Source organism: Chiloscyllium punctatum, chromosome 40 (genome assembly GCF_047496795.1).
Source record: "Chiloscyllium punctatum isolate Juve2018m chromosome 40, sChiPun1.3, whole genome shotgun sequence".
Taxonomy (NCBI): domain Eukaryota; kingdom Metazoa; phylum Chordata; class Chondrichthyes; order Orectolobiformes; family Hemiscylliidae; genus Chiloscyllium; species Chiloscyllium punctatum.
This window is the reverse complement of record NC_092778.1, coordinates 62,564,992-62,577,741: the sequence shown is the minus strand read 5'-3', so window position 1 is coordinate 62,577,741 and position 12,750 is coordinate 62,564,992. Positions and strand designations below refer to the sequence as shown.

General features: G+C 40.7%; 1 protein-coding gene across 2 annotated transcripts in view; it reads right to left on the bottom strand.

The window, feature by feature from the left end:
* The window catches only part of LOC140464694 (DCN1-like protein 3), a 42,598-nt gene that overhangs the window by 20,051 nt on the left and 9,797 nt on the right, over positions 1-12,750 (bottom strand). The gene's annotated exons all lie outside the window — the stretch shown is intronic.

The window sequence follows — 12,750 nt, the reverse complement described above, 5'->3', positions numbered from 1 at the left end:
TAAAATATAACAGCCATATAGCCAGACACAAAGAAAGCAGCTGCAGAAGGGAGAACAGAAAAGTGTGTGTGCGCAATACAGTTAAACTGACCAGAAATCCAAAGTCAAGCTTACAGCCAGGGATGAAAGTTGCCTTGGCTTCTGATTCATACAGTGAAACTTGCAAAATGTGAAATCTTATTGGTGATTTCTTTATTTGGGAGAGGTTTGGTAATTTTGGTTTATGGCTCCCACACAGAATGGTTAACCGTTTTGCACTATCCTGTTATGATCTTCATTTTGGGATACTTGCATGCTGTGACATCATATGGTATTTTATACACAGTAATTAAATTCTGGCTGTGTTTACAGAGCAGCAGTCTAGTTACAGCATACGGTCGGAAATCACTGACCAGGCAAAGTTTAATCCCAAACCATGTTGCCATAAAATGCCTGATTTATCTTTCACCCTCTAGAAACATCCCTTCTAAAATTCAATCTCTCCCACCTCTCACTCTATCACTGACCTTTCCTTTCATTCTCCTCTGCCCCACCCACCTTCCCATTACTTGCTAAAGAATGGCTACATTTCTTTTTCATTTTTCAGGAAAGGGAATTGGCTGGAAATCTCTCTCTCCACAGATGCTACCTGACTTGAACATTTGCTGTTTTTCAGAACTTACAGCATCTGTGGTGTGCGCGCCTTGGAGTCATCATGCCAGTTCTGCCCTGGTACAAACAGGAAACTGCAAGTCACTATTGTCTCTCTCACGCTCTCTCTCTCTCATATAATATATGCTTTTTTGTAAGAATGTGATTCAATCAAAAAGGTTTGACACAAAAGTAAACATGGTGACCAAAAGCTTGGCCAAAGAGACGGGCTTTAAAGGTGATCTTATGGTAGTAGAGGGATTTGTAAAGTTCGAGACCCACACAACTAAAAACATGACAACCATTGGTGGGTAAAGGAAGAAGGGTGAATTGCAACATGCCAAAACAAAAGGAGTCTGAAGGGCTCCAGAAACTTAGGGGCGGGGCGGGGAAGAGGAGATCTGGATGACAATATCAGCGTAGTCAGCAGGATCCTCACAGATAGCTACAATTGGACAGGGTCAGCAGCCACCCGGGACATTGGTGTCTCGAGACGGACGGGCCCCCCAAGGTGAGATTTTAAATCTTGGTCCCTCTCAATATCCCTGTGTGTTGGAGACGGTCCCCTACTTCAATCGCGCTCTATTCTATAGATTCCTCCAACGGTAATTACTTCAGTTGAGAGACACAGTTTCACTAGTGCACTGGCAAGCAGAGGTTAGAGTCCTCTGCACTGCATTGGGGTGGGGGAGGGGGCGTGTGATTGAGGTTAGAGTCCTCTGCGCAGTACTGAGGTTAGAGTCCCCTTGGGGTGGGTTTGGGTTGAGGTTAGAGTCCTCCACACTATGCTGGGCTTCAAGCTCTCTGCGTTTAAATGGGCATCAAACTGTGTTTAATTGGAGATTAAGCCCCCATGAGGACTAATGTGAGAAAGGGGTTAAAGTCCCCTAGTGGTAAAAGTTGAGGTCTGAGTGTCTTTGTTCTGGCAGAAGAGAGTGGCTTGAATTGGTCCGCTGTGAGGGCTCTCTCTTTTGAGAAGTGTAATTTCAGTGAGAGAGAATGCAAACAAACGCGAAAAACACTGAAATTAAGGTTATACTAATACTTGGGTTGAAAAAGGAAAGTTTAAGTGTAAATTGTGCCATGCTGAGTGTGTGTGATGTTTAAAAATTTTGGTTTGTTAAAATCTGGTTCAGAAAATCCTTTTAAGTAACTGCTTTTGCCTTGTTTGAATCAGGATCTCAATGAATTTTGTGGGCTACATAATGGGGCAGATTTTTTTTTTACATTGAAATTATACCCCATTTGGAGTACTGTGTCCAGTTTTGGTCCCCACACCTCAGGGGGGACATACTGGCACTGGAGCATGTCCAGCGGAGATTCACACGGATGATCCCTGGAATGGTAGGTCTAACATACGAGGAATGGCTGAGGATCCTGGGATTGTATTCATTGGAGTTTAGAAGATTAAGGGGAGATCTCATAGAAACTTAGAAGATAATACATGGTTTAAAAAGGATGGACGCTAGGAAATTGTTTCCGTTAGGCGAGGAGACTAGGACCCGTGGACACCGCCTTCGAATTAGAGGGGGTCAATTCAGAACAGAAATGCGGAGACATTTCTTCAGCCAGAGAGTGGTGGGCCTGTGGAATTCATTGCCGCAGAGTGCAGTGGAGGCCAGGACGCTAGATGTCTTCAAGGCAGAGATTGATAAATTCTTGATGTCACAAGGAATTAAGGGCTACGGGGAGAATGCGGGTAAGTGGAGTTGAAATGCCCATCAGCCATGATTGAATGGCGGAGTGGACTCGATGGGCAAAATGGCCTTACTTCCATTCCTATGTCTTATGGTCTTATACAGCATTATGTCATTTTTTAAAATATCAAACTTGTAAACTTAAAGCAAATTGAGTGCCTCGAGCCCCTGAATTGTTTAAAAATTCTACAATGCTTATATTTAAATAAAAAGTTGGGTCAGTGGTCATGCTTTAGCCAGATGAGTGTCTTGTACTACAATATCTTGTTGCTGCTGTGTTTTTAATACAATGTTCACAAAAAGAAGAATATTAAAATTTGAGGCTGAGCTGTTTAAATTCTGTTATTGTTAAGGTTTCATTGGCCCCCTTCATATTGCAAATTCAAAGAATGTTGATCTCTACCAAAGTTGCCATTATAATTCAGAATGTTTTATTTGGGAAGTTTCATTTAGAGAACATATTTTAGTATATTCTGCATTTGTTTTGCACGAAAATTTGAGATTTAAATCTGAAGTGGAACTACCTCTTCAATTGCTAAAGCACAGGAAACATTTTGTTGTTTTCTTGCTGTTCCAGACTTTTGAAATACTTATCCTGACAGCTTTCACATTATTCTGGATTAGTGGTGCTGGAAGAGCACAGCAGTTCAGGCAGCATCCAAGTAGCTTATTAGCCAAGTATCAATTTGTTAAAAGGAAAGTAATTTTTGAATAACCTGAATGGAGGCACCTGAGGGTTTGATCTTAGGACCACTGATTGTTATTTATAATTGACTGAATTGTTCAGACAGTACAACTTAGAAGTTACGGATTGTACAAAACTTGATAATATCATAAACACTGAACAGAGTAATAGACTTCAAGATGATTGGGAATGTTGAAATAGGCAGACAATTAAATATGTGACTGTCTTCATACTTATATCTACTTTGGTAAGGAAGGAATGAGAGGGGAAATGCAAAGATACTTTCAGCAGCTAACATCATCTCTAGAGTTTCTCCAATCACAGGTAAAGCATGCCTTCAGACCACCGTGCACCCCTCCACAACCTGATCCAAAGGATTCAATCAGCTCCCCAGTCAGGAGCATGAAAAGTGAAGTAGTTAACTATTGTGAAGAGGTTGGTATGTTTTTTTTGTCAGTGGCCTTCATAAGCCACGTGAGCTTTACCTTGTCTTTCGATCATTTAAGAGATATGAAGGTTCACTGATCAAGCTAGCATCACAAAAGCCAGCTGGCTTGTTACATTTAACAGCAGAGAGGGAGCAGAAGCAGCAAAAAATGCTGCATTCACCTTCCCTGCTGCTGCAGCACTTCACACTCAGATGCGCTGGCATCTTCCATCTGAAGCATCTCTGCAAGGACGGAAGTCTCATCAGTTGTGTGAAGCGTTTAACTGCCCTTATCCAAGAAATCAGATTTCTCAGAGGAGTGATGCCAGAACAGACTGAATTTTGTTTTCAGGTTGGACTTCACCAAAGGGGATTTTGGAGAACTGGCGCGTTTCCACTCGACTTGGAGCAGATGGAGTGGTCACTAAAGACTGTGGATTTAAGAACTTTACATGGGAGGATTCTTCACACTCTATTTACTGTAATAGACTAGTAATTTTGTTGTTATAACCACTGTATGCTATGCGTCAATAACAAATATTGATTGTCAAGAGTCTTATGAAAGCTGGTAGTACCATCTAGGTGGTTATCATGAAATGATAAAAGATGGGAATGAGAATGTGTGTGGGGTATAAGCAGGTAGGAAAGAGTTAAGTTCTGCGGTTTGTGAAATAATAGGTTCAGCTGGGCATAACTCAGATCAGGTAAGATCTTGCAGTTAACAATGGGGTGCTGGAGGCAAGGGTAATGGGTTAACAAGGTGGAAAAGCTTTCATTGTGTAGAGCCATTTAACAACATGAGGTAGCATTCAGTATGTAACGTCAGCTAACAAGGTGAAACACATTCATTATGTGAAGTCAGTTTTTCATTGAGTAACAGCAGATGGCTTAATCTTTACTACTGACATTCACTGATTTTAACGGTCACCCAATTAATACATATGTTGCCTTATCTGGATGCTCTTCCCTGTAAAATGACTATATAGTTCATGGAGAAACTGCTGTCCCAGAGAAGACCATGAACTCATGTCTCTGTGCACACGGGCAATTGTTCCCTCTCCCTCTAGGGTCCGGGATAAAGATGAAGGAGGCAAAACTCTGTCTCCGAGAATTTTGCTTCAACTGGTGTTGGAGGAGACGGGATGACACTAGGTTCATGGATCTTTGGAACACTCTGCCTCAGGGAACAGTGGAAGTCAGATTGTTGAATATTTCTAAGGCAGAAGCAATTTGTAACTCAAGATTCTAAGAGTTTGAGTAGGCAGTAGAGTTGGGGCAACAATTTAATCAGCCAGGAGCTTATCAAATGGCAAAGAAGGATTGAAAGGGCTGAATAGCACACTCCTGCTTTGTATGTAAGTGAGCTACATTTGCATTAGGTTCCCAGAGGAATCCTAAGGTGCACTGGTGCTGTAATTGTGCAGGGTTGCCAACTATGTTTAAATGCATTTCTGGAGGTTTCACCACATAACTTGCCCCCACGCTCTAACCATTCAACAGCCAACAAATCCATGCTTGTGACCTTCTGCCTTCCTACATCAACTGGAATGCAAAAAGATTCATCACCCAATTGGATTAAACTTGACTGTCAGCCAAACAGCACTTTTTACCTTCAGTTTTCAGTAATTTTATCTTTGCTAAAGAGAAATGTTTTTTAATATCCTTGTATTTTTCTTCAGAGTTGGGCAAGTATGGTTCTGATGGCTATTTCTTGAAGGCTGCAGGCCAGTCATGGAGGGTTGGCAACTATGGTGCCAATTGGGAATCTTAATTCTACTTTCCCATTATAACCACTAGCAAGGCCTTGCTCATTGTGTCAGGGTTATGAGCATTTGACCCGGTGTCTACATCTGCAGCACTGGCTTCTAGTCAATATGCACTACAATCCCCTATATTTGAAATTGTCGTAGCCCAAATGCTGCAATGAGCTTTCTCATCCTGAATTGGACAAAAGGAAATGGGACATGAATACTGGGTTAAGGGACGGGAACTCAAGGGAACTGAAAACAAGAACATTGAGCAATCTGGATAAAACATTTAGAACGCTCCAATGCTGACTGAGAAAACAAACTTCTGGTCACCCTTGATATATAACACAAACTTGTGGCATTACTGTAAGCAGTAGGGCATTTAAAGTGGCGAGTTAGGGTCTGAATGATGCTACTGATTTCTGTTTGACAGCGGTGCAAACCACCTTTACACTTGTTTTCTCAACATGACGCACCCCCCCCCAGAAAAGGTAATCGATTGAAGTTAATTCATATTTACAAGATCAGCACTATAACACCTGACCACAAAAAAAACGTACTATTCCTTCTGCCCAGGATATCCTCACCATATCGGCAACACTTTACAGGAGAGGGACAAATGGGAAGATGACAATGACAAGCCTTTATTTTTTTTTAAAAAGTGTTGTTACCAGCTAGAAAATGACTGCTTTAAATTTTAGTTGCTACATCTGACTCAGTTATAAATGTATGTAATCACAATGTGACCCACAAGGCTTTTCTTAACCATTTCAGTGGCGTGATATTAATCACACCCAAACGGATTGTGATTTCAAAGCAAGTGAAAGCCATTTACACAGACGGACTTTAAAATCCTGAAAACTGCATATGCATCATTAGTAACTTAGTAACACCTAAACGTTAAGCTTGGTTGACAAGGAAGTGTCACAGAAATTGTTAAGATTTCAGCTGTGCAGGTTTTGGTTGCATGTATGTTAGGTTAAACCTTGGGGGGAAAAAAACACATTCTATACATTTCTTTGGTGGGAATGATGAGACAAACCTGCCTGTGTGTGCCCCAAAAGTAGGAGTTTATTTCAAACCGTGTTTCAGAGGAACTTGATGAGGAGAAAGTGAGGACTGCAGATGCTGGAGATCAGAGTTGAGAATGTGGTGCTGGAAAAACACAGCAGGTCAGGCAGCATCCGAGGAGCAGGAGAATGACGTTTCGGGCATAAACCCTTCATCAGGGCTTCCTGAAGGGTTTATGCCCAAAACATCTATTCTCCAGCTCCTCGGATGTTGCCTGACCTGCTGTGCTTTTCCAGCACCACACTTGGTAGAGAAATTGATGCACAGACATCACACCCTTGAATGAACTTAACCCTCAAATTTGTTATACTGTTAAGCCTGAATTTGGCACAAGTTACAAAATAATCAGAAAACTAAATTGATGTTAATAGTCCTGCAACAGAACATTTCCCATACTGTATCATATGTTTGCTGCTTGCATTAACAAATTCAGTTTGCATCTAATAACCTAATGAGCAAGTTCAAATTATGTTTATTATACTAAATTTTAGAAGCATGTGTGGAGTGTTTGTGTCAATTTAGGAAACCAATAGTTACCACGAGTTTCTGTTTGACTCATAAGCATCATCATAACACCACAGTATTGTTGATTTTCACAAGCTTATCCTTCATCCTCTTTCACAGTTTGCTATTTTCCCCTCAGTGTGAATCATTAAATGTAGAGAATTCAAAAGCTCTTTGAAGCACAGCAGCACTTGGATTAATGGAGTTTGCCACCAATTGCTCAAAATGGTAATAAACTGTCCATCAAACTCCATCGTGCTTCAAATCCAAATGCCTTAATGATGAGACAGAGCAGTGGCAAAGAACAGGAAAGGTAACTTTCACATTCTGGAGCCCACTAACCTTTGAGCCCATGTGCCCAAAGAGCTGTGGTTCAAGAATTGGCCTGTTCGCGTATAGGATGAATAGCCAAGGTCTTCCTACTCGGGTATGGGAGTCCAAAACTGGAGGGCATAGATTTAAGATGAGAAGGGAAAAGATCTATAAAGGACCTGAGGGGTGACTTTTTCAGGCAGACGGTGATGCATGTATGGAATGGGCTGCCAAAGGAGGTGGTGGAGGCAGACACAATTGCAACATTTAAAAGGCATCGAGTGGGTCTGTGAATACGGCTCAAATGCTGGCAAATAGGACTAGGTCAGATTGGGATGTCTGGTTGGTGCAGACAAGTTGGACTGAGTGGTCTGTTTCCGTGCTGTATGATTCTACGAAGACCAACAGCAGAAACTCAACCACGAACAGATATCATCTTAGCACTGAAGGACAGCAGATGGAGTAAAGCAGCCAAACTTGCGCAATTCAGGATCTACAAACACTGGCAGAGTGAGACATGAAAATGGCAAGCTAGGAAAATTTCACAATAATGTTAACAACAGGCACACAATCTTCTGGACCATTATTTTTAAATATTTCCCTTGTAGCTACTGCTTTCATGTTAGTTGAATAGTCCAGAAAAACTCGAAATTCCAAAACCAAGTCATGAACGATGAATGTATGGATAAATGATTTCATAGGTACTATATATAGATTTAAATTATTTCTACGCTTATAACTTTAAACAAAAAGTAGAAGAATGTTTCAAGCAATTTCAGAGAATAGAATAATGGAACAGTTACAGCACAGATGGAGGTCATTGAACAGATTGTGTTTGTGTCAGTTTTCTGTAAGAGTAACTCACATACCTACCTTAAAACTAGTAAACTGGTAAAACCAGCAAGTTTCATTTCTGCACAGCAACCAATACAGTAATTCCCCAGAGTTAGTTGATAATTGCAGCAGATTGATACAAAGGAAGTTCAGGATGTGAAACATTAGCTGTAAATAAACATCCTGTTATCTCAACAAATTAGTTTTACTCCGGCCATCACTATAATATTATAACATCTTACTATTGCAGTGAAAGTAGGAGAATCTCAAAACTAAAACCAATGAAAAACTTCAAGTAATTTTAAATGAGCAGCTTCAAGGAAGATTGATATTTCTAAAGACTTACTGAGGAAATTTCAAAGTCTGGGATCGAAGTAAATGAAGGCATCATCGATATCACAGACGTTAAAAATCCCAGAACTAGAGTGCAGAGTTCTCAAGGGCTAGCAAAGCAGACAGAGATAATGGAGCTTTGTCCTTTGTATTGGGCGCACATAAAATCAGTTAGCAAACTCAGTTCAAGCTAGGAGAAAAACAGAAATTACTGGTAAAGCTCAGCAGATCTGGCAGCATCTATGGAGTGAAATCAGAGTTAACGTTTCAGGTCCAGTGACCCTTCCTCAGACCTGATGCTCCTTAGGCCAAAAACCAAATCTAATTGTCCTTCATCTGAATACACATGCTGTTCAGAACTAAAAGAAAGCTAATGGCACTAATTGAGATTGATAGACATGATCTGAGAGCTATTATAGTTACCAGGAAAACAAAGCTGCAAGCTAAATATTCAGAGATTTTTCAAAAATAAGGGGACAGACAGGAAGGAAAATATGATGGGATAACTTGGTTAGTACGAGATAGAAAAATGTAATCACAAGAAATGATACTGAATCGCAAGATCTACATTCCATGTGGGGACAGATATGAAATAAGGCCAAAACAATGCTGTATACAGGCTCCCTAACAGTACTTATACTGTAGGGCAAAAAAATTGTAAAGTTTTAGAAGCAAACGACAGACAACAAAAAAGTTAAGAAAATAAACCAGCAAGACACACAAAAAGGAGTCAGTAAGAGCTTTTCTTTTTGTAAAATAGATGAAACGGAGGAGGGAGACCAAAGTGAATCTAGGTGTCCTACAGAAAGATTCTGGATTAGTGGTGCTGGAAGAGCACAGCAGTTCAGGCAGCATCCAAGTAGCTTAGAAATCGACGTTTCGGGCAAAAGCCCTTCATCAGGAATAAGGGCTTTTGCCCGAAACGTCGATTTCTAAGCTACTTGGATGCTGCCTGAACTGCTGTGCTCTTCCAGCACCACTAATCCAGAATCGGGTTTCCAGCATCTGCAGTCATTGTTTTTACCCCGTCCTACAGAAAGAGCCTCTGGAAAAATAATGGGCAATCGGGAAATGGGAGAGGAATCAAATAAATAGTTTGCATCAGTCTACATAGTAGAGGACATTAATAACATTCCAAACATATAAAATCAAGGGACAAACAATAGGGAGAAAATAAATACAATAATTATCAAGAGGGAAAAGGGCAACAGGGAAACTAATGGAGCAAAAGACCAACAGGTCTCCAAGGCATGATGATCTGCATCCTAAGTAGTCACAGACATACACTGGTAGTATACTGCCATAGACTCTTGGACATTTTCCAGAATTTAAGACAAAAGGGAAGGAGCCAAACAGGCAGCTCAAAACAAAATACTGGTAATCTGAAATAAGAGCAAAATGTAGTTGTGAAACTCAGGTCTGGCAACATCTGTTGAGTGTAAGACAGAATTAACATGAACTGAAGAGGCATATTTGTTCAAACGTTAATTCTTTCTCTCTCTACATGATTCCAGGCCTGCTGAGTTTCTCCAGTGCTTTATTTTAATTTTTAAAAAGGGTAAATATTTGAGAAAAATATTAAAATGTTTAATTTAAAGGATGTAACAGTGCATTTAGAAATGTATAATCAAGCAAAGTCAGCAAGGCTTAATGAAGTTGAAATCATGCCTAACAAATTTTGAATTTTTTTAATGTAATAAGCCATATAAAAGGGAAACATATTTGGAGTATATCTGGATTTCCAAAATGTGTTCAACAACACACCAGGCACAAAGCTATTTCTATTTAACAGCCTTTGGGGTTGGGGTTGCATAATAGTACAGATTGGCTAAGAGAAGACACTTGGAAATAAAAGGGCAATTTTCAGGACGGCAGCTTGTAACTAATCGAGTACCAAAGCAATTAGTGCTGGGCCACAAGTTGCCATCCAAGAGGACCATAGGGCTACACTCAAATGACCGGTGTGGTTTAAGATCACAAGACCGCAGGTGAGAGGAGAGTTTGAAAAGGAGAGACATTCATGGTAACCTCAGCTGGCACAGGAAGTGAACCAACACTGTTGGCATCACTCTACATTGTAAACCAGCTGTCCAGTCTACTGGGTTAACCAGCTCCATTGAGAGAAGTGAATGCATTATCAGCATGCCTGTGACAAAATATATGTAGGAAGGAGAGTGATGAGGATGACAGTCTCCAGGAGGTCACAAACAGGCTTACAGTGTGAGCAAATACTTGGTACATATGAGAGAAAATGAGAGGTTATTCATTTGCAGGAAGAATAGAGAGCTGGATATTATTTAAATTGGGAGAAAGTGAGGACTGCAGCTGCTGGAGACCAGAGTTGAAAAGTGTGGTGCTGGAAAGACACAGCAGGCCAGGCAGCATCAGAGATTCTCCTGCTCTTCGGATGCTGCCTGGCCTGCTGCGTTCTTCCAGCACCACACTTTTCAACTATTATTTAAATTGGGAAAGACTGCCAGAGGCTACAGCACAGAAAGGTTTTGGAGTCTTGATACATGAATCACAAAAACACTAGCACCCAAGTACATCAAGTAGCAAGGAAAGCAAATAGAATGTCAGCTTTTACCTCCAAGGGAATGGAGCATAAACACGGAGTCTTGCTAAAACCCAGACTACACTTAGGAATACTGTGAACAAATATCAATTTGTTGAATATAAACTGACATCGGAGCACATTCACTGACTGATCCTGGATATGGAGGACAGCTTGAGCAGGTTGAGCCTGTATTTAATAGAGTTTAAAGGAATGAGAAGTGACCCTTATTAAAACATACAATTCTTAGGGGGTATCAAAGGGTAGAGGTGGTTTCCCTTGAGGGGCAGCGTAGGACTAGTGGGCCTACCTCCTCCTCCTCCTCCTCCTCCTCCTCCCACAGACATAGCAAAACTCTCAGTTACACAATATGGCTTTACCTCCTTCATCTGTATTGCGGGGGAGAGAGAATGATCGCCTATGTGCACAGACACGAGTTCACTGTCTTTTCTGGAACAGCAGTTTCTCAATGAGGTATATAGTCATTTTACAGGGAGGAGCAAGGGCTCTCAGATAAGGCAACATACATATTAACTGGGTGACTGTTACAATCAATGAGTATTAATAGTAAAGATGAAGCCATCTGCTGTTACACAATGACTAGCTGACTTCACATAATGAATACTTTTCACCTTGTTATGCTGACCTCACATACTGAATGCTACCTCATCTTGTTAAGTGGATCTACGGAATGAATGCTTTTCCACGTTGTTAACCCATTACCCTTGCCTCCAGCATCCCATTGTTAACTAAGTTCTTATCTGATCTGAGTCATGCTCAACTGAATCTCTCGTTTTACAAAACTCACAACTTAACTCTTTCCCTGCCTGCTTATACCCTATGCACCTTCTCACTCAGTTGAAGAATTTCTTCTCCCAGAGGTGAACCTGGGGAATTCTTTACCACAGAACGTTGCAAGACTGGGTCGTTAAGTATATTCAGGGCCGAGATGCTCAGATTCTTAATTAGTAAGGAAATCAAGGATTATGGGGAAAAGATGGGAATGTGGATGCAAGGATCATCAGATTAGTCACAATCTCGTTGTATGGCAGATCAAACTTTACAAGCCAAATGATCTACATTGCCTCCTGTGTCTTGTGGTGAGCTAGGCAAAAGACAAAGCCATAGAGAATTTGAAAACATAATTAAGAATTATAAAATAAAGCAATTTCTGAGAGAGAATGAAGGTAAGCATATGAGGTTTCAGCAATTGCTAAATTTAAAATTAAGGTCGATATCATTTTTTAAAAATTAAAGTTATGGGTCGAAGACAACCTATTGAATTAGGTTAGCCATGATCTCACTGAACAACAGAACAGGCACAAAGGGTTAAATGGCCCCCTCATGCTCTTAGTTTCTTGGCATGGACAGCGTTTTAGAGGACTTCAAACCTACACAGAGTAGAATGTTAACAGGGTCTCAGTTACTCCTTTGATTTTATTTTTAATTGTAATGCTTCACCAGGGGCTGACTAACCTGGTTAATGTTTATTTTTAATAGAGTAGAACGTAGGAGGCTGGCCAAGAGAGCACTGGAGTATTTGCAAAGGCACAGATGAGCACAGGAGACAAGCAGAGAGCTGGCAATGCTGCAGAGGCGGATGGAGAAAGACTCTGCAATAATGTGGGCAGAAGAGTAAATTTTAACACCACGGTGCAAACAGTCTGGTTCAACCTCATATAGCCACCAGTGTACAGGAATCAAAATTGGTGGCGAGAGCAGAATTTGTGACAGGACAGCTTCAGTCTCTGATATTTAACTGGAAGAAGTGTCCAGAAATTTCTGGAGTGGAGTGTTATTGAATATATTTCTAGGATCCTCCAATATATCTTTCCTGACCAGTCAATGAGAATATATTCAATCTTTCAAATTAATCTGCATTTTATTTCCCCATTGAGTATGCAAATGGAGTATTCAGCTCAGTCATCTACCTCTAAATGGTATGAGAGATTTAA